The following is a 21173-nucleotide window of genomic DNA, read 5'->3' as shown; positions in this document are numbered from 1 at the left end:
AGGTCTTGAATACCCCACTGAGTTTTGGTGACACAATTAGGACGCCACTGGTGTGGCATTCCACACCAGCGACTCTGGCAAACAGGCCCTGCAGAGAGGACAGGGCACCGGGCTCTGAGCACGCCTCCCATGCCAGGCCCACGGCATCGACCTGGGTCAGTGGGGATGCTTGGGGTTGGGGTCCAGGCTCCATCCTCCTGGGAGAAGGCCTGGCAAGGGTGGGCCGGGGGAGAGACTCAGCCAAGGGCTCCAGAGAGTCCCCCCTGTAGGACAAGGAAACTGAAGCAGATACTCAATTGTTTGGGTGGGACCGACACAGAGGGAGGTGGAGACGCCCATGACCCAGACTCCCCTGGCTGTCACTCGGCCCCCAGAGTGACACTGAGGCTTCCTGTCTGCTCAGGAAAGTCTCAGCGAGGCTTTGGGACTAAGGAGTCTGGTTCTAGCACAAGCTCTGCCACTTCTGTGCTGTGTGATCTTGGGTGAGGCACAAAGTCCCTCTGGGCCTCAGGATCTCAGCAGCAAGGAGCCTGTTGGTCTCTCCCTTAGAAGCTTGGGGCCTGCCAAGCTGACCCTTCTCCTGCTAGTCAGCCTACCTGGCCTCATGGGAAATGTGAGGGTGTGGACTCAGGCAGAGCTGAATTTGAGTCCAGACCTTGGGATGTACTAGATGTTTGCTTCTGAGCACGTGTCAAGTTCTGGGCCTTCATTTCCTCACCCAGAGAATGTGGACTTGATGGGTGGGGTTAAAGCTGTCCAGAGCGAAGGAGAAGATTTGGGGGTGCTGGAGCCGAGACAATGGAAGTGAAGCAGTCTTGCTCCCCCTCTCGCTCTCTGAGGGTGTCTTTTCCCAAAAGCCCGCTCAGCGGCAGGGCCTTGCTGAGGCCAGAGCTCAGCGGGGAGCGAGGAGGCGTGCCATTTCATTCATTGTTCTGCCAGATGGGTTTGAGCAGGAATCACAGCCATAAGCCAGGGCTGTCCTGAGGGAACGCAATCTCTGACCCTCTGGGGATGACAGGAGATGCCAAAATCAGGAGAGACAGAGGCCAGAAAGGACCTGAGCAGACGCCATGCAAAGCACCTTGCAGCGAGGGCCATGTTGCAAGCCGCCCCTAGGAAGTGTCTCAGCGGGACGGCTGCTCAGTCAGCGTCCCAGACGGACTTCAGTAAGGAACTGCTTTCCTTTGCAGCAGTTTGGGGGGTAGATTTGGGTTGGATATTTTTCCCCCTCAGTTTCATGCTTTGCTTGCTGGTGCGTGGCTTCATTTTTTCTTGGATGTGACTCCCTACCGATAGTGGTCTTGGGTTGGGAGCAGGAAGGCCGAGTGACCGCTGGGTGGCACAGGTAAGGGGGCCTTGAAAGCAATAGCTGCTCAGTAAATATACAGCCCCTTCTATGTGCACCAAACAGCGCCCTTGCATGGGCCCTGTCCCCCACGGTCTCAAGTGCCCCAACTAACCAATTCCTTCGTGCGGTCCAGGTGGCCTCAGCCCCAGCCTCCCCTCCCCACACAAGAATCTTAACCTCGAGCTCAGGAACTCCTCTGAGAGCCTGCTGGATTGGTTTCCTTCCGCTTCCTTTCTCTTCCTCTCCAGTGAGGGCTGGGCTGGGACACAGCTGGCGGGGTGGAGTGGGGCTCTCCCCCAGACAGCCTCTCTGCACAGCCCCCTCAGCCCCTCACACCGAGCCTGCATTCCTCCATCCTTAATGCTCCTCTGGGAACACAGTCTTTCAGAAACCTGAGAAGACCAGCCAGCCGGTGCAGGGATGAGGGAGGTGGGCCCAGGCGGGTGGGGGAGCAGAGGTGGGGCTTGGCGTTTTCCTTTGATGGAAACACAAACCTCGGGCCTTCCCCTTCTCTTTCAGCTGCTCTGGGATCCCAGACCAGGGAGCAAAGAGCACTGGCTTTTGCTCAGTCCACTCGGGGAGAAGGGGGCTGGAGAAGGACAGGGGTCATGGTAGTTTGGAAGGTGGAGGGACTTGCTCCAGGTCTACCTGGTACAAAGGTTGACACACTAGGGATGCTTCGCCGCCCCTTTGCGCCTCCAGACAACAGCGTAGACAACTGGCAAGACCAATAACAACCAGAGAGGTGAAGCTACTAGCCCGGGGTCACACAACCGGGAAGAGGAGAGACGGGGGGTCAAATCCACAGCTCTGCGCTGCCTCCAAGTCCTCGTGTCCCAGGTACCTTCGGAAACGTGCCCTCCCTGCACACTACTCCCTGGTAAATGTGGGAAATTCTTCCTTCAAGGGTTTATCATAAAGTTGTGACTTCCAGTACGTGTGGAGAAACTGAGGACAAGAAAGGGGCCATGACTTGCTGGGTCAGACTCAAAACTCCCAAGACACAGCCTGCTTCAGTGGCAAAAGTCTAGGGCTCGAATCCTGACTCTGTCCATTACTTTCTGGGTGACCTGGGCCAGAGGCTGTTACTTTTTCGTGCCTCTGTTTTCTCATCTTTTAGAAGGGAGTCATGATACCATCACTGAAGGGCTGCTGTAGAGATTGAAGGAGGTCCTAGTTCTGGATGCAGTGGCGTGGCTCCTGGCACCCCGCAGGTACCCAGTACAGGCTGGCTGCCTGCCTTCTTCCCTGGCAAAGGGAACGTGAACCTTGAAACACTGAGACAGGGGCCTGGGGAGGGGGCTGGTGGGACAGCGAGTGACCTCGCTAGAGCTGGTTTGCACTGGCCAGCAAGAGCTAGCTGACTGCTCAACAGAGCTGTTGTTACATAGTCGGCAGTTTCAAGGCAGTGGTGGTGGATTTACATCAGCCATGGTGGGAGTACTTTCACGCCATGAGAATTAGCAAACACTGCAAATTGGAGATTTAAAAAAAAAAAAGTGAAGGCTTATGATGTGGGATTTGCCAGAAGCAGGAAGTGACTCATGGCATCATTATGCTTCGTCTATAGCTGAGACTCGGCCTGGCTCAATGTATGTGCCGATATACCGTAAACTGCAGCTTCGCTGTCCCCCAGCTGCGGGACCTAAGACGCGCCGCTTTCTCTTTCTCTGAGCCTGCATGTCAGGCGGGGAAACTGAGGCAAACACCCAGCTGTCTGGGTATCTGTAAAGGGAGACAACACCAGCAGCCACCAGGAGGATTGGGATGATTAAATGAAATCATCCCAATGGTGGGAAAATGTAAAGTGCTAGGTTCAGAGGCCACTGCACAGTTGATATTAATACTATCTGCAGCAGGTGCTGGCTTGGTGTCTTCCCCTAACCATAACCCGGCGAGAAAAATGGTGTCACCTCCGATTTCCCAATGGGAAAACTGAGGCTCTGGTTGGTGAGGTGGCCTGTCCAAGGCCACGCTGCTGAAAGGTAGCAAACAAGACTTTGCAGCCTGCTCCAATTGGCTCCAAGACTGGGTTCCTGCCAAGCCCCTGGGCCCCAGCCGCATTCTGGGGGGCTGACTGCAGAGCACGTGTTAGATGTTGGGCAGCTGGCTTTGGGCAGAATGCACAGGGTCAAAATAACTGCCCGTGCAGGGATCTGCCTAAGCAACACAGCTCAGAGCCTAACGCCTGCAGTTTGGGCGTAAGCGGCACCCACACACGGCTCCTTCTTTGGGGGTTCCGAAGTGCACACTCACTGCCTCTTCTCCGGTAGATCCTCTACCCACACACCCTGCAAAAACAGACCCCTCAGAATACCACTGGGTGAGGGAAAACGGATTTCCTTTCTCACCCAGTGATGGGTGAGCCCCTCACTGCCCCTCCTGGTGCAAGAGGGATGGTTTGGAGCTGGGGGCAGGGAAGGGCAGTGCCCAGACCTTGGTAAGCTTCTTCTTAAAAAAAAAAAAAAAACCCAAAATTTTTTCATTTGAAATTGACATTCAATATTTTATTAGCTCTGGCAGGCACCTTCACAAACAACCTAATCAAGCTTTCTCGGATCCCCTGTCCCACCCTCTTTCTGCCCATCCCCAGCCCTGTTTGCTAGTCTTCATCTGGTCCCTTCTCCTCTAGCCCCCAAGGCAAGCCTGTCCTGTCCTCGTGCCTGAAAAAGTTACACCCATTCCCAGAAAAGCAGGGGCAGAACCGAGAAACCCAACAACCAAATGCCCTCCTTCACATTTGGATCTGGAGTTGCTGGATGGATGGGGCCATGGGCCCTAAATCCAGAGAGTCCCTTGCCTCATCTGCTCTGAGAGCAGCCAGGCCAGGCCTGCCGGCCGTGTGTCGGAGGCTGCAGGCCCGGAGCAGCCTCCCCTTTGCCACGTGTTCCTGAAGTCTCAGGAAGGGCGTTTCAGCCCCCTCACTCGCCCTGCCTCCAAGCCAGGAGGGTTACCTGGATACCTGGGGGAGAAGTGCGGTCAACAGGGACCCTGCTGACTCAGTCCAAAGCAGATTGAAACACAGATTCTGACCCCATTGGATGCCTCATGGCCAGACAACATGGTTAACCCCTCCATGCATCAACTTCCTCATCTGCAAACATTCCCACGGGGACACTGGTACCCATGTTGCAGAGCCAATGCCTGGACTGCACAATCCTTGCTTGACTGAGATGATCTATTTGTTCGTTTGTTCCCATCTGATTGGCGTTGCTGTGCACCTTGTGTTTTCCTCACCTGTTGGACCGCTTCCTATCACTCCATGAAGAACTACTTCCTATTTCAGGGCAGCATAGTATTCCAGGCCACTGGTATTTCCATCCATGTTTAGCAAGCACCTGTTCTGTGTACTGTTCTAAGCACTGCGGGAGCTAACAGAACTTTCAGCCACGACCCCCGCCCTCAAGAATAAGAAAAGCAGAAAATGTTGGAGATGCAAAGGAGAGCAATTCCTCCAATGGCCCCCAAGTTCATTTGTCAGGTTTGACTTTGGGGCTAATATACATACCAAGGTCTGTCCAGAAGGTATCCAGTCACATAATATGAAAAAATAGAGACATTTGTTGAAGAAGACACAAGATACAAGAAAACTTGTACACAGGACAGTGATACCTCAGTCCCCTACTTTGAAGTAGGCACCTTGGGACCTCACACAGTTCTCCCAATAGCCATCAGCTGCCCCATTGTATTTTCCTGGATCTCACTGGTGGTCTGAAATCTCTGTCATTTTAAAGGTGATTTTAGTTTTGGAAAAATCCAGAAATCATAGAGCACCCAATCTGGGCTGTAGGGGGGCTGAGTCACCTGTGTGATTTAATGTTTCACAGAATAATTGCACTACATGTTATAGATGAGCGGGTACGTTGTCATGATGAAGCTGCCAATCACCAGCTGCCCATAACTGCAGCTTTCTGAATCATCTGAATAGTTTCCGCAGAGGAATGTTTAAGCTTAACGCAAAATTTGATGCAGGTTTGTTGTTCTACTCACTCAGTCATTTTGAATGCCATGGCCACACAGTGCACATGCTCACTCAATGGCGTCTACCTCCCCCACTGACTAGTACAGTGAAGTCGTCATGGTTCACACATGTGCCTTCCAGTCCACTCTCCTTGGCTGCCAGATTACGTCGATGTCTCACAAACCTGTTATATTAACAATGGCTGGATTTTTTCAGACAGACCTCGGTTTGAATATTCACAACTCCAAGTACCTGTAGGGTTGTTGAAAGACACTAGACATAGCTTTTTCTGAGACTTGAAACCTCTGCTCTGCAACTTTAGCCAATCCCCTTTTTCACTCTGGACCTCAGTTTGCTCGTCCGTAAAATGAAGGCAGTCTCTCGGGATTGCCACAGTCACAGGAGGTGGTATTCCTGAAAATACTTGGTGAAGAGTTTAACACTATGGTCCCAAAACAAAAACAAAGAACCAAACAACAACAACAAGAGCAACAACAGCGCTGTGTTCCAGGGCCGGGAGAGCCGGGGAGCTAAGATGTGGCTCTAAGGGATGGCACATTAAGAGCAGGGTGTCAGGCCTCTGCCTGCCCAGAGGGAAGCATCTTGTAAGCCATCATGCTTTGCTTGGTAAGCAGTCATCTCTTCCTGCCTTCGGCAGTGACAGTCACCAACTCTGAGCATGCTGCAGGCTTGATGCGGTAGACCCCACACCCAGGACGCCCCAGAATGTGGAAACAGCACAAGTTAACCATTTTAAATGAAGGCAGGGAGAGCCTTGGCGGATCATCATTCCAACCCTCGCTTGACAGGTGCAGCCAGCAAAAGGCAGAGATGCCCATGGTGATGCCCCCACACCCCTGCACCTCCCTGCAGCTCTCTCCACTACCTCAGTACTTGCTGTTTCAACCGCCAGATTCAAGTTCCACTGATTCATCATGAGCACCAAGAACTGTGCCTCCAGTGTGCGTTCTCCTGAGGGGCCTTCTTAGCTACGCTCTGAGCCAGGGGTTGTTGTTCATTTTACAGATGAGGGGGACTGGAACTCAGAGACAAGCATAGAGATGGGGACGGTCGAATGTTCTTCTGGCCTTGGCAGGAGTTTCATGAGCTTGCAAAAACACAGGAACGTGGGCACGGGTTTGCTGATTGAAACTATGGGCCTGTGGCTTCTCTCCTGTCCCCTGGGGTGGGGGTGGTGATGGAGTCCTCTGAGCCTTCTGCGTCTGCCCAGAGCTTGGCATGGGAGGACTCAAGATTCATGACGTGACCAGAGGTCCCTGTGTGCCTAGGACCACCCTGCACCCAAGGTGGGCAATGAAGCCCCAGCATCATCGATTAAAGTGTCTCCTTTTGCTCAAAAAGTGTCTTGGGTTGAACAATAAATTATACAGCCACCTTGTTATTCATGTCAAACAAAACGATAACAGGCCAGGTGAATCAATAAATGAACAAACAGATCCTCTCAGTAGAACTCTGAGCTCTGCACTTGTGTGCTCTGCCGGCAGCGGCTCTCTGATCTGGGTGTCCATGTCCCCAGTGAGGGTGTTCACAGATGACAAAGGTCATACGTGGAGAGGTTAACCAATTTGTCTAAGAGACGATTTCAGAGGACATCCAATGGGTCCAAAACCTGTGTTCCAAACTGTAAAAAATAAGAAACACGCATGCGCACACAGAAAACAGTGCCTGGGAGCAGAGCGAGTTTGTCGACTTGGTCCCTTTAGGGAAGAGGGAGACAGCCAGAGTCCGGGATGAAGGGTGACTTTCTACTAGGTGCCTTTCTGCACCTTTTGAATGTCAAACTGTGGGCAAGTACTATTTATTCAAAAATCAATTAAGTAAATATTTAAAAGGTAAACTAGACTGAAAAGGAGGTTTGCTATTTTATAAAGTGAACCGTGCAATGGGATGGAGAGGACGATGCTTCCTGCATCCCCTGCTCTGACCGAAACACTCGGTTGGTTTCCCAGCATGCCCTGGGCAACAGGAAATCCTAGATGGTCAAGGTCTACTGGACTTTTGGAGAACCACTCAAATTTGCCAGTTGGGGAACTGGCCAAGATCGCAGAGGAAGTGAAGGGCAGAGCTGGCGTGGGAGGCAGTCCTGCCCCAGCCAGCGGGGTTTGCTGCTCCTGAAAAGCCCATAAACTTGAGAAAGTTCTCGGTCAGACGTGCGCACATCAGGATGCGGAGGCGGTCCAGCAGACAAGAGGCCCCGTTTCATATTTGATGTAAAATCTGAGTCTCCCAAAGCAGTGACCTTGCAAACAACCAGGGTGACCCTAGGGTTGATCATCCAAATCCAGTTATTCTGGGAGTGAAAAGGGTACCAGACAACAAGCACAAAAGAGGTTTCCTGGTAAAACCGAGACTGTCCCCCACAGAAATCCCCCGTCATCGGGAAGTTGGCAGGATGACTTTTTTTTGGACAAAGAGCCCTCAAAGGAGGATGGTGTGACTCTAGCACTTCATGCCCAACTTCTCCCACCCCCTCCCCCACAAGGCTGACAACAAACAGGCTTTGGGTAAAGCCAGGTTCAAACCACTTTACTTCTCTGAGCTTCAGCTCCTGCACCTGTAAAACGGAAGATGACCCTGCCAAGGGACGCTGTGAGAGGAGGTCTCACCGAGGGCCGGGCACAGAGAGGGCGCCCAGCAAAATAAGGCAGAGGCGGCAGAGAAATAATGAACTGACACAGGCCGGATCCCGAAACTCTAGGGGATGAGCACAGAGAGAGGCTTTCTCTCAGACCAGATGCACAAATGCCACCGTGGGAGGAAGAGCGCCGGGCGCCATGCCCAGGGAGAGGGCGATCCAAATTCTGGGAGTCCCTTTTCGAAGCATCTCTTTGGGGTGACTCATCAGGAGACTCACTGAAAAATCCTCAGAGTTGAAAACAAAAGTCCAGTGGGCTTTGGGTTGAACTGAACCTCTTCCCTCCACCCCCGGCCCTCACCCGGGCTGTAGGGACAGTGTCGGGGATTTGGAAGGTGTCTGGGCAGAATTTAACCTGGTTTCCTGCAGCAAGTCACCAGGGTCTGGGACCTGGCTGGAGGGAGGGAAACAGGGTGTGAGGAGGAAGGCTTCTCCCCTCCACCCGCCCCACAACCAAGTCCTGCTGCTGAAACCTCCTGTGTGTAGAAGTCTCATCACTCCAGCAAATGCCCCACCCACACCTGTTCCCGAATTACAGTCCAAAAGGTGTGTGTGTTTGGGGGTGGGTAGACAGACTTCATTAGCCCCTAATGCTCAGCAGCAGCCATCAGCTGGCCTCCAGCTAGTCCCGTCTCTGCTGACTGTGGCTGCCTGTGTGACCTGGGGCATGTTGCCTGACCTCTCCGAGCCTGTTTCCTAACTGGAAAATAAGGACATTAGGAGCATTTGTCACAGGGACCATGTGTGAGGATACAGGTCTTCTCTTCCCAGTGGTCCGGTGCTGCTTCCAAAGTTTCCTTTCAAGGGGAGTTTTGGGTTTTTGTCCTGCAGTGCACCGTGATGGTTCTCGGGCATGGGGGCTGTCCTAGGTACAGAAGTCCTCTGGCCAGTTCCCTCGCCCCCCCTCGCTGGCCTCTGCTCAAATGTCCTTTCATCAGGGAGGGCTTCTCCCAGCACTTGCTACTGATTCCCTGCTTTATTTTCTCCCCAAACTTATAATTCATGAATGTTGGATATCTTTCTCCCCCAGCCTCACTCCAGGACTGAAGGCCCCAGACAGGCTGTTCACCACTTATGTCCCAGGGCCTAGAGTAGCACCTGACCCAGAGAAGCCTCTCTCACATATCTGCCAGGGGAATGAACGAATGAATGAATGAACGGATGAATGCTTGCTGCACAAACAGCCAAGATCACTGACCGCTGGTGACAACGCAACACCCTGTGGCAGAACTAGTTTTTTTTCTTTTTGGCAATGTTAGTTTTCTGTGATTTTCACAATATTTTTTTATGTTTAACTCTTCCATCTATCTGACATTTATTGTGAGGCGTATCACATGAGAGGAGGTTGTAAACAGATTCCCTGACTAAACAGCTACCCAATTTGCAGAATGATCCATTTCGTTCCTGTTGGTCAGTGGAAGGACCAGGCCTGGGCTTGTGCTTCTGAACCGGCTGATGCCTGGTTTGACCCTTATTATTCCAGCGGCTCAGGGCTATGCTGTCCGTGAGGCGGGATTGCCTAGATCAGGCACAGGCATTGGAATTACACAACCCACAATCCAGCTTCCAGCTTCCAGTTCAGCCGCCTACCAGCCCCGTGGCCTCAAGCAAGAGAATTTGCTTTCAAAGCTTCGACTCTAAGACTTATTTACCCCATCTGTAAAATGGGCACAAAAGTGGCATAGTGCCTCCTTCATAGAATGGCTGTGGGACTGAACACCACAAGGCTGGCAGAGTCTGGTGCACAGTGGGTGCGCAGCTGGTATCATTATTGTTATAGGTCCTAGCCTGTTGAAGCTAGTTCATTCACTGGGCAAAGGAGGCCCAGTGGGCATCCCCTGTGCCCAAGCTGGGCAGCTGGCAGGTAGTCAGTGTCATCCCTGCTTCCTGCCCTACTGGGGTAAGGGAGGAAGGGGACACAGCACAGTTTGCACACGGAGAAGCAGCACGTGTGGAAACAGGAACTATTGGAGCTGGAGCTGCCCCTTCTGTGGGGGGAGGGGTCCTCTGAGGAAGTGAAGCTGGGAGCTGAGTAGTTGTCCCTGGGCCCCCATGATGTCTCCTTAGAGCGGGTGTTAAACATTCATTATTAGAGTGTTACTTCTTCCAGAAACTTCTGCACATTGACTCTGACTGGTCTTGGGGTCCACAGGAAGTGGGGAGCTCCAGAGAAGCAGATGTTGGTGCTTGGAGGGCAGGGAGCAGCGCTCCCTTGGGCCCCCTCTCCCCCCGCCGCATTCAGAAGGCACAAAATAAGCGTTTGTTAATTGGCTGGTTTCAGTATGCCCAGGGCTGTGATAGGAGCAATGTTCGGTGAGGGGCACCCAAGGACGCGAGGGAGGGTTCCGTGGGGTTCTCTGACTGCAGCCCCTAAATCTTCCACTTCTAGAGCCCCAGAAAAGGGAGAGATGGCTGCTGCATCTGACTCACTGTGCGAGTTTGGGCCTCAGTTTCCCTATCTTTGAAATGGGGAGGGGAGCCTGGGCTGAGTGGACGTAGTCTTGGGAGAGTAGAGGAAGCCGGCAGGGTGAGGGAGCAGCCGAGAAGCCCCCCAAGCCTGCGTGGCGGAGCGTGCACGAGCGCAGGGGGCGGCGCGCCCCGAGGCGGGGAGGAGCGGGAGCGCGCGCGCGGGCCCGCACAGGCGGTGGCGGAACAGAGGGCGGGCGAGCGTGCGGCCGCTGCGCCGCCAACTCGTGTGGGACCCACCGCTCCAGCCCGCCGCCCGCGGTCCGCGCGCGGGTCCTCCCGCTGGCAGCCGAACCCTTCGCGCGCCGGTGAGTGGCCTGAGGCCAGGACCCAACTGGATCGGGCCCTCGGCTCGGGCAAGGGGCGGGGGCCGGGCGCTGGGCCGTCACCCTTACTGGGGCCCAGGACACTACGCGTGCTCGCGCGCGCTCCCAAGGCTCCTCGGAGAGAGCAGGCAGTTGTGCGCGCGTGAGATTGGACGCGTGTGAACGTGCTAGTCTGAGTGTGTCCGAGGTGGTGCGTCCCATCGTGCGTGTTCGCAGGAATGTGTGCGTGCTTGTGGCAGAGTTTGTGCGTGTGCACGTCGGAGTGCTTGGCTTGTGTGGTTTGGGGTGAATGAGTGCGCAGGGGTGGGGGGGCGTGGGGAATGGGCATAGCTCCCATCGATCCATTTACTGAGTGTTTAATCTACTATGTGCCAAGCGCTTCATCTGAGATCTCATTTTTGTGACGGAGTGTGTGTGGATTCAGGGAGTACACGTGTGTGACCATTCACAAGTTATTTGTGCAGGTATTCCGTGAGCCTATGAGAACAAAACTGTGCATTTGTGGGTGTGAGTGTGTAATTAGTGTACAGGAGTGTGTGAACATGTTTACTATGAAGGATAAGGGTCCCTGTTTGTGCCCACAAGCCTATTGTGTGATGTGCCCACCACGAGCCCTGATGCCAGGGAGCCCATGGAGAGAAGCAGGCCTGGCCTGGGCACCCAGTGGGGAACTGGGCCTTGTTTTGTGAATGAGGAGCCAGAGGTCAGACCTGCAGACCCAGAGCATGGCTGGGTCCCGCAGAGGGGTAGCCTCTGAGCCAAACCTTGGCAGGGTCACTGGCAGGACCCTCTGTGGAGACTCCAGGAGGGACAGACTGGGCTGGGCCTGTGGGGGGCCCGACACTAGGAGACATGTGTTCAGTTCTTCCTATGTACCCCTCTGGTTTCCCCAGCTGTGTTCTGTTCCGTGTTGGCCCTGGCAGATTTTAACCTTTTCCCTAGGCCTGGGTCGGAGGGGGAAGAGAGGAGGGAGCGGCCCCGGGGGAGACCAGGAGTCTGGAGACACTTACCTGTGCCTGGACGTCTCTCTGCCTACCGCCTACCATGCTAAGTAGATAGCTATTCCTCTGATTTATTTGTTTCGAGCCTGGGCCTCCAAGAGCCCCCAAGACAGTAACAAATTGATCACAGCAGGCTTGGGACACCGTCTTCCAAAGTCTGTCCTCGCAGTTTTGACGGACAGTCTTTCTGTGCTTTTGTACATGTTGAAAATCTCTGCAGTCGAAAATCTCCATTGCTTCAAGGCAAACTTTAGAAACGCAGGAGCTCCCTAGTTTCTCTGAATTGTCAACATTCGGCCTGCCTTTCCGAGGGGAAAATGTCGTCCTAGGAGTTCAGTGTGTGTGCAGGGGAACCTTGGAGGCATTTAAAAACCATGGCGTTAATGGAAGAAGAATTTCATTGAAAGGGATGCGGAGCCGGCTGGAAGGGCCTGTTTCCAACTCAGCAGCTCACCGAGTGAACTTTGGACGTCTTCTTTTAGCAAACAAAACCTGGAAGGAAGCAAAAAGGCCCGCATTCCTTTTCTTTTTTGTCTTGAAAAATGGAAGGGGAAAGAAAACCCCACCTTCTGGCTTTGCTGGAAATGCTGCCTCCCCTTCCCCCACCAAGACCAGGCCCTCCCTGATCCCCCACCCCCAAATAAAATATGCCCGTGGGGAGCTGTGGCTGAGTCACTCCCTGGCAGAGAGCCCCACGGGCAAACATTTGGGAAGGTTCTTGCCTAACTTCCCAGAAGAAAGGCCCAGGATTTAAAATGGTCCCTGTGGTTTGTTGGCTCCTGCCGTCCTGTCTGCTTTGGAAATGACTAAAAAGTAGTTTCTATCTCCACCAACTAAAGCCTCAGACTTAAGCCTAAGTTGGTCTGCGTGCAGGGCTGCTCAGGTTTCGAGAAACGGCGGCGCTCCTGGCTTTGCTGAGTGGCACTTTCAGTGGCTCTGAGCGAGGAAGGAGCAGGGAGAGGGGAGGGGAAGGGCGGTGCATTCACAGAGCGCCCTCTGTGTGCCCACAATCCTCCCAATAGTCCTGCTGCGGAGAATGGCTTTTGTTTTGTTTTGTCGTTTTCATTGTATTTTTTCCCCGCTTTCGGGTTCTTGCATGTCCCAAGAAACTGAGGCTCAGAGAGGTCAAGCAGTGTCCTGGGGCCACTAAGAGGAGGCAGAAGCAGAATCTGGTCCCCTGCCTGACTTCACACTCGTCCTCTTTCCACCATCAGGCACGTGACATTTGCCTTCCAAAGGGTTTGCAGACTGGGCTCTGGGTCCTTTAACACACGTGCATGCATTTAGTTTTCACTGGGAGCGAGATGGTTACATCTCCACTTTCCAGATGAGAAAACCGAGGCTCGGGGAGATGAAGTGCCGTGCACAATTTTATGAAAGTAGTACTGCAACTCATGGCCACTGTTCCTTGAGGACCTACCATGTGCCAGCCAGGGTACTTTTAGTACCTTACCTCACTCACTTCACACACCAACCCTGGAGATCGGAGCTCTCGTGATGCCCATTCTACAGGTGAAGAGCTGGGGCACAGGCAGATTAAATAATCTGCCAAAGGTCACATACTAATATGCAGTTGACCCTGGATTTGAACCCCTCTTGCCTGAGCACAGCCTTCCCACTGACCTTGGAAAGTGACGGTCACTTCGTGCAGTGTCTGGCCCTGGGCTGAGGTCCAGGATTGTTTTCCTGACCTTAGGAAGAGGAACACACAGGAGGTAAAGTAACCTGGGCAGGGTCGTATACTGGCAAATGGCTGAGTCACAATCCGAGTCTCTGATTCCTGAGTTGAAGATCTGTAACCTTCAACCAGGTCTGTCTGCCTTTGCCCTGCTTTCCTCCTGAAAAACATAAACGAGCCGGGGGAGTCACGCCGGGCTCGAGCCAGGCTGTCCCCGGTAGGCTGCAGCCTTCTGGGGCAGGTCTTCCTGAAGGCTGCCCTTCTCCCTGGCTCCCCGTTGCCCTCCTGGGGCAGGTGACCAACGCCCAGGGCCAGAGCCGTCCGGTAGAGAGGGCTACAGTTTACATTTTTCTTTCCTCTCTAAGTGCCGAAGATTGGTCTCAGAAGGGAAGTGTCAAAACAATTGTCAAAAAGAGAAGAATATTCCCTTCCTCTTCTCCGGTCAGACGGAGCAAGGCAGTTACAAGGTGGAGAGCAGAGCAGGCTGGTGAGTCACGCAGGGTCGAGGGCAGGCTGGCACCTCCAGCTCCCGTGGGAGAGCAGCCCAGTCTTCCGACTCCTGATGGCGGAGAGCTCCCTCCGAGGGGCCTGCCTGTCCCTGCTGAGCGGGGTCACGTCCACGGAGGCTTCCTGCCACTCTCCATTTCGGTCCCACGCCCCTCTCCCTTCCTCCTTCACTTCCGTTTCTATCACAGTTCATACCACACGGGACTTGAAAGGAACACCGTGCGGGAGGGCCTGCGCCCCTGTGTGTCCGTTGCTGTTGGAAGGAGAAGGTGTCTCTGTCCCTTCCCTCTGCTGTTCTGCGGAGTTGATGAGCGTTTGCAAATTGCTTTGAGATGCGTTAATTTAAGGTGTGAAATAATAGATCTTGAGTGAAGGCTCAGCCGCATTTCTGGCATTGATGGATTTCTCTCCCGTCTGGTCTGTGATTTGGAGAGGTAAAAATAGTCCTTGTTTCTATATTTTTATCTTTTTGTCTGACGTCATTCTTAGGAAGCAGTGTGCACAGGCGGCAGACCTTTCCTTGGCCACCGCCTCAGATGGCAGCCAGGATGTGGCACTCTGGGGACCAAGAGGGCTCCTGGGGCAGGGCAGTCACCTGCGGTCCCTCTGAGTGTGAAATCACTTTGCAGTTGAACAGGTGGCCCATAGTCAGGCTTGGCCAGAGACCCTCAGTGGCTTTTGGGTGTTTGGCCATCTTCTCATTGAAGACTCTTGGGTAGTGACCAGGTAGCCTTCTGGAAAAATGTTGGTTTAAAAAGAAAATGATCAGGCCAGTGGCTTTAGTCATTCCTCTTGGAGCTGAGGGACATACACACAGTCCTTTCCTTTGGCCGAGAGTGAAATAGACCAACAGCCGTCTCAGACACGACTCCCAGACAGGAGCTCACCTTGGGACTGATCGGTTAGTGGTGTAATTTCCTGTAACGTTTAAGTTGGGAACTTGAACTAGCATTTTGACATCTGTCCCTGTAACAGGACTTGCTTGTGTGGAAACAGACCCCCACACACAGCCTCTGCCGCTGTCTCCAATTCTGGATTTTTCCACAGACAACTTCTCGGGTGGTCTGGTGGCAAAGGACCCGTCTTCTAGCCAGGCCTTCTTGGCGTCCACTGGCGGCAGGATCGGCGCGCCCCTCCCAACCCAACTGGCTGCTGTGGCGGGGCTCTGTGGGGAGGGGGGGCGAGAATGAGGGGCCAACCGAACTGGAAGGTGGAGGGCGGGGGAAGTGTGAAGCCGGATCTGAAATGCATTCAGCTCCAGAGGCCTTGATCCACACCCGACGTTCTTTCTGTCTTGTAGACATCTGTGTGAGGGTGACCTCACAGAAGAGAAAAAGGGGCTTTATGTAGGAATTCCATCGAGTGTGAAGGAATTCGGACAAGGGACGGGGGAGGAAGCTGCCCTTCAGAGCCAGCATTTTCCCGGAGTTGTTTAACCTTCACACTTCAGAACTGGGCTGGGGGAAGGGGCGGCCCTGGACCCCAGCACATGGAGGGCCATTTAAGGAGAACTTCCTGAGCCAGGCTCCTGGGTCGAGTCCCTCAGACCCGTCCTCACTGCAGGGGTGCGTGCGGCAGAGTTGGAATTTGTTCCCAAAGCCGCCCTGTCTGTTCCTTGTGTCGTCGAATGACTTTGGCCTTCTGCTCCGACCGGTCCCAGCTGCAGATGAGGAATTCACTGGGCTCACAGACCAGAGAAGAAGCGGGCACTGAGGCCGAGAGAGGACAAGGCCCTCACCCACGGTCGCATTTAAGAATCTGAGCCTTGGTCCGGGCACCCGCCTGGGCTGTAGGTTCAGTCCTCACCCCCCTCCACCCAGTTGGGGTGCGTAGGAGAGGCAACCGATTGATGTTTCTTTCCTTCTCTCTAAAAATAAAGAAATAAAATCTTAAAAAAAAAAAAAGATCTTGAGCTTTGGCACCAAAGGGAGTGAGGTCCGAGCCCCAGACTTACTAATACTCATGAGCAAGTCATTTACCTCATAGAGCCTCAGTTTCCTCATCTGGAAAACAGGGACAATATTACAACCTCAAAAAGTTAGAGGGGAAAACCAAAGGAAAAGATGCATGTAAAATGCGCGGCATGTGGACAGCACCTGGTAAGTAAGTGCCTGGAGCTCACTTCCCCAGTTTTTACCAAAGACATCGTAGAAACTGTTTAATTACTAAGGACCTGCCCAAGGCCACAAAGTCGTTTCTTTGTCAAGAGCATTTCAGAGTCCCTGCATATTGAGGCCCCAAACAAGGCAGAGACAGGTGTCGTGTGAGTGGGGGAGCCCCTCCCTCCAGGTGCCACTGAAACATTTTCCCATGATCAGTGACCCTCAAAATTGATGGGGAGGAGACAGCAGCAGTTTGGAAGAGGCAAGATTTAAATGTCAGGTGGCCCTGGGCATCTCAGGAAAATGTTTAGAAATCAGTATTTTTTTGTTCCATTCCACCCACCCCCTGCAGGGTGAAAAAGTGACCCTCTTATGCTTTTGGTGCATCCTTTGGAGTTGGGGGGGTCTCAGGAGGCTCCCAGACCTGTGGCAGCCACCCTGCGTCATTAAGCACGGCAGATGTTCTGTTGGCTATTTACGCAGCGTCGGCCCCATCAGAGGTCTGTGCTGACAGGAGGGGCTGTCACAGACCCGAGACCGGGCAGGCAGCTCTTGATCAGAAGAGAGCTGGCGGCCCTCTCCTTGCTCCCACTCCAGTGCGTGTCGGCATGGACTAAGTCGTTTGGTGCTCCCTCTGGCTGACTTGTTTTCTCTGAGGGAGAGGCGAGATCTGTGTCCCCAGGAAGTGTCCTGAGGCGGCTTCTGTGGGAATCAGCTGGCTGGGTGTGCGGGGCGAGGGGAGAGCACCAGGCCTGCAAACACCCCAGCAGCCACCTCTGGCCAGGGCTTCGCATGGGCCCAGCCTCCACTTCCTCATCAGGACAATGGGCCAGTCACACCAGGTGCGAGACCCTCGATTCTCAGACACTGTTTGGGGTGACTTGCCTTAGAACTCCAGCTTTAGGACTAGAATTCCGAAAAGAATGGGCCTGGGATTGCAGCCTCTCCTGAAAGGCCACTGTGGATAAGGGACATGTGTCCCAGGATGAGGGTGTGCTGGTGGGGGTGGGATGTGTCGGGGAGATCTGCACCTGCCTTCAGCCACAGCGCTACACCTGTTACTGTTTTACATGAGGAGGTTTTGCACAAGAGTCATGTGAAGAAAGGGTTGTTATGTAAAATACCCAGGATGTATAAATCCATGGAGACTGAAAGCAGATCCGTGGTCTCAGGGGCGGGGGGGAGGGAGCAGCTGGTGAATGGGTGGACGCAGGGTGCCCTTTGGGAAGATGCTTCAGAACTAGATACAGGGGTGACTGCCCAACCCAGTGAGTGTGCTAGATGCCCCTGAATTGTTCACTTGAAAATGGTTAGCTTTATGCTACCTAGGAAAAAAACTTTGTAAGAAAAGGTTCTGAAGCTTAAAAGCAAAGGCACAAAGCCTCTCACTTTACAGCCGGGGAGACAGGCCCAGAGAGTCTGTCACCAGCCCGAGGTCTCTGTGGCATTCGAGGCAGCTCTGTGGCTTCACTTGGTCACTGTGCCGACTCTCAGGCCGAGGCTCTGGTGGCGGCGCCCCGGCCCAGCTGCGGGAGGAAAGGTCAGTGCGGAAACGTGGACCGCTCGGCGTTGTGCGGGCCCAGCAGACGCTGTATTGTGGACGGACGCGCCCTCACTGGCTGGTGTGTGCCTGTCCGTTCAGTCGTCCATTCAGGAGACGCATCCCAACATCCCGGGCCAGCATTGTGCTGGGAGCTGGCTCAGAGACCCTCTAGTGACCCTGCCCTTGGGCCCATCAGCAGTTGGTGGGGACACACCTGTCATGACCGCCTTGTATGTAATTTGCTAATTTGCAGTAAGCACCTTCGGGGACACACTCTGGGGAAGTGGGAGGGACATCTGAGCCAGAGACCTGTGGTGCACCAGGCAGGGTGTCAGGGGGCCTGGAGACCTGAGAGGGCTGGGCTGAGGGGCAGGAGGACCGCAGAGGGAGTGGACCTGTGGGGCTGGGAGCAGGACCGGGGCCCCAGCAGTGAGCAGACCCCAAGCAGTGGGAAGCCAGAGACTTCCTGCCATTGCCTCAGCCTGGAGCCCTTCAATAGGTCCTTTGTGCCAGCCCGTACCATGAGCTACATCCTGCTCTAACCCTGCACAGGGACTCACTTCACCCTCCCAGCAATGCGATGACGTAACTACCAGCATGCCCATTTTATAGACAAAGGAACAGAAACAGAATCCAGGGTACGTGGTGCTCCGACAGCATTGGTATGAATGCGGCGAGGACCCCGTGCGCAGGGGTCTGCTCTAAAGGGTCAGAGGGCAGAGGCTGCCGTCTGAATGTGCCCCTTGTGTGGGCTGAGTCAGTGGCCAGGCCCAGGGCCTGGGAGAGGGACTCCGAGGTGGCCGGAGGGAACAGCATGTGCCAAGGTAGCAAGCTGGGAGTACAGAGCATTTGCCTTGTCTGACAGAAGGCCGGGGGCTCAGCCACAGAAAGTGGAGGCATGTGGTGGGAAAAGAGGCTGCCGAGACCCCCCGCACCTGGGTCAGGTTCGGTCTTCATTGCCAGAGCAGTGGGCCCCTGGGAGGTCTGCAGCCTCACTTCTCCATTGCACCGCCTTGTTCACTCTGCTCGAGCTGAGCGTGCTCTCACCTCAGGGCCTTTGCACTTGCTGTGCCTTCTTCCTGAAATCCTCCCCCCAGATTCCCGGGACGTGCTCCCAGCCTTCGTTCAGGACACCGCTCAAGTCACTTCTCCAAAGACAGCCCACCACTCCCACCCTTGCCCCTGAACTCTTCATTCCTTGGCCTGGCTTTATTTTCCTCCGGGGCCCTGTCCCTTCCCTGATGCTGTGTGTCTGTTGTCTGCCTCCCAAACTAGCACCTGGATTCCGTGAGGGTCAGGCTCGGTCTGGGGACCGAAGCTGTGTCCTCCGTGCCCCGCGTGGTGCTTGGCTCATCGAGGACAGTTTTGAGTAGGCAAGTGGCTGATCCCCAGAGAACGTTTACACGGAGTTACTGAATCTGTTGGCAAACTTCGCCCTCCCTGTGGGCAGCAAAGGGCTGCGTTGTGCCTGGCTGACCGTCCTCTGTACAGAGGAGGTTTCTCAGAGAAGGACTCATCCTTGTCCTCAAATTATTCCAAGTAGGAGGAGCTTGTGCCTCCCAGAATTTCGGGGACTCCTTCCTTTGCCTCTTTCTTCACAGGCTGCTCCTGAATATCTGTATCTGAGGGGCTCTGGGTTGGAACAGGCAAGTGCCTTGTCTTAAAGCTGTCTTTTCTATCAAGCACCCTTCCTTTTCTAGAGGGCCCACCTTTCAGAGTTGATTAGGGACGAGGAAGAGGCCACACCCTTGCAAGCCTCGTCTCCCACACAGGCATTGCTGTGTGGCCAGTGAGCAGGACCCCAGATTCCACCCAGCCCAGAAAACAGGGACCACAGCTTGAAAGGGATGCTTCCCTAGCTGGTAGACCACAGGGCACCACATGGCAGACAGGGAGTGGGGAAGGGAGCTCACCCGTGCATTTGGCCGGTCCAGCTGAGTCCCCACAGATTCAGGTACACCGGGAGCTCAGGTGTGAACTAGAACTTGGAGCGCCTGCCTCACTGAGGGTGCATTGTCTTTGTTCGTCTCCCCCAGGAATTTTAGTGGCCTTTTGTGCTTGTTTCAAATGCCAGCCACCTCAGCCCATCTGAGAGGGGAGGCAATGAGACTGGATTTTTGTCTGGATAGAGTCTGGGGACTGGGTGACATCATGGCATTCAGGAACCACGCAGAGGAAATACTTTTCCTCCAAGCTAACAACTTTGCTTTGCGCCTAATTCTGTAATATCCCAGGTCTTCAGACATCGCTCACCTGTAGGTTAGGCACCATAAAGACCACAGTTTGGCCCCTGGCATGTGAGAACTTCCTGGATGCTCGAATGGCTTGCATGGGGGGCACCCCTGAGATTGAACAGTGCTGAAAATCCCAGGCCAGATGGTCACCGTGATGTGCTAATGTTAGCAGTTGAGATATTTAATTACCCAGAAAAGCCTCTTTGCTTACCCACTCTGGGTTACTGGAGAGCCTTTATTTCTCAGGAGGAGGGTCTTACACAGTGTAATCGGACCAGCAGACAGGGAATCACTATCCCTCATTAATTCATTAGCTAATTAAGTGATTTATCTGGTCATGCATGTCTTCCCGCGATTGCCTTTCATCCAACAACAGTCCCTGGGCCCCACTCCATGCCCGGCCTGGTGCTGGGCACTGGGGACAGAATGGAGCAGGAGGGTAAACGTTACTAAATCCACCTTGGGTGTCAGCCCGCTGGCTGGTGCCTCCAGGTGCACATGAGTTAATTCATTCCCCGGTGGATGCTCACTGAGCACCTACTCTGCGCAGACCCGTGCAGATGCAGACGTGAAAATGACACAGCTCCTAGCGGTTTGAACTCCCTCCCCATTCTGATGGGGCCCTCGGGTCCCTCTCCCTCTGCTTTCGGTGACAAACCCGGCCAGCCACTGTTCACGGGCCGCGCGACTGTGTCCCCAGCACGAACCAGAAACCATCCAGATGCACAGGAGCTGACGTGAGAACGAGGCACCCCCTTCACACGTCGCGTCTCAGTTCAGCGTCTTGCCACCACCCAGCATTTGAGACAGAATGTGAGATCTTGTGGTTGGCTAAATACATAAATATTTTATGTCTCGATATTCTGAAAATGAAGCCCAAATGCGCAGAACTGCAGCACATCAGTGCTATAGATCATATGTTATAATAATCTGATGACATGTTGTTTAAATATTTATGGACGGATGCGACATGACAATGGGGGAGAGAGCTGTCTCCAAGCAGAGTCCTGGCAGATGCTGGGAAGGAGGGAGCCGCCTCGCGGATCCCAGGAAGCGCCACATGAGCCTCAGGTTTCCGAGTTGATGTGTTGGGGTTTTGTGGCAATAACGATGGCTGGGTAGTTATTGAGCACTAGCTGTGTGCTGTACCCTTCACTGACATCATTTCATCTCATCATCACGGCAACCTCTTGAGGCTGGGACTCTTATTAGCCCCACCTGGGACTCTTACTGGTACCTACCTCGCACCCCAGAGACCTGGCCGAATGCTTTGTCAAGTCACAGATGAGAAGCTGAGGCTCAGAGCAGGTCAGATGGGCCCCAGCCCCACAGCTGGGGGGATGGCCCAGGA

At 54.0% G+C, this 21173-nt stretch overlaps 1 protein-coding gene across 1 annotated transcript in view; it reads left to right on the top strand.

Moving 5' to 3' along the window:
* Positions 1-10605: 10605 nt before the first annotated feature.
* Positions 10606-21173, top strand: part of NEK6 (NIMA related kinase 6) — a 74263-nt gene continuing 63695 nt past the window's right edge. The window contains exon 1 of the mRNA XM_037163839.2: positions 10606-10739. The gene's annotated coding sequence lies outside the window, so the exon portion shown is untranslated. The remainder of the gene's footprint in view (positions 10740-21173) is intronic.

Source organism: Artibeus jamaicensis, unplaced genomic scaffold (genome assembly GCF_021234435.1).
Source record: "Artibeus jamaicensis isolate MK-2021 breed Jamaican fruit bat unplaced genomic scaffold, CSHL_Jam_final contig_471, whole genome shotgun sequence".
NCBI lineage: Eukaryota > Metazoa > Chordata > Mammalia > Chiroptera > Phyllostomidae > Artibeus > Artibeus jamaicensis.
Note: the sequence above shows the minus strand (reverse complement) of the source record. Positions and strands in the feature narration are given on the sequence as shown.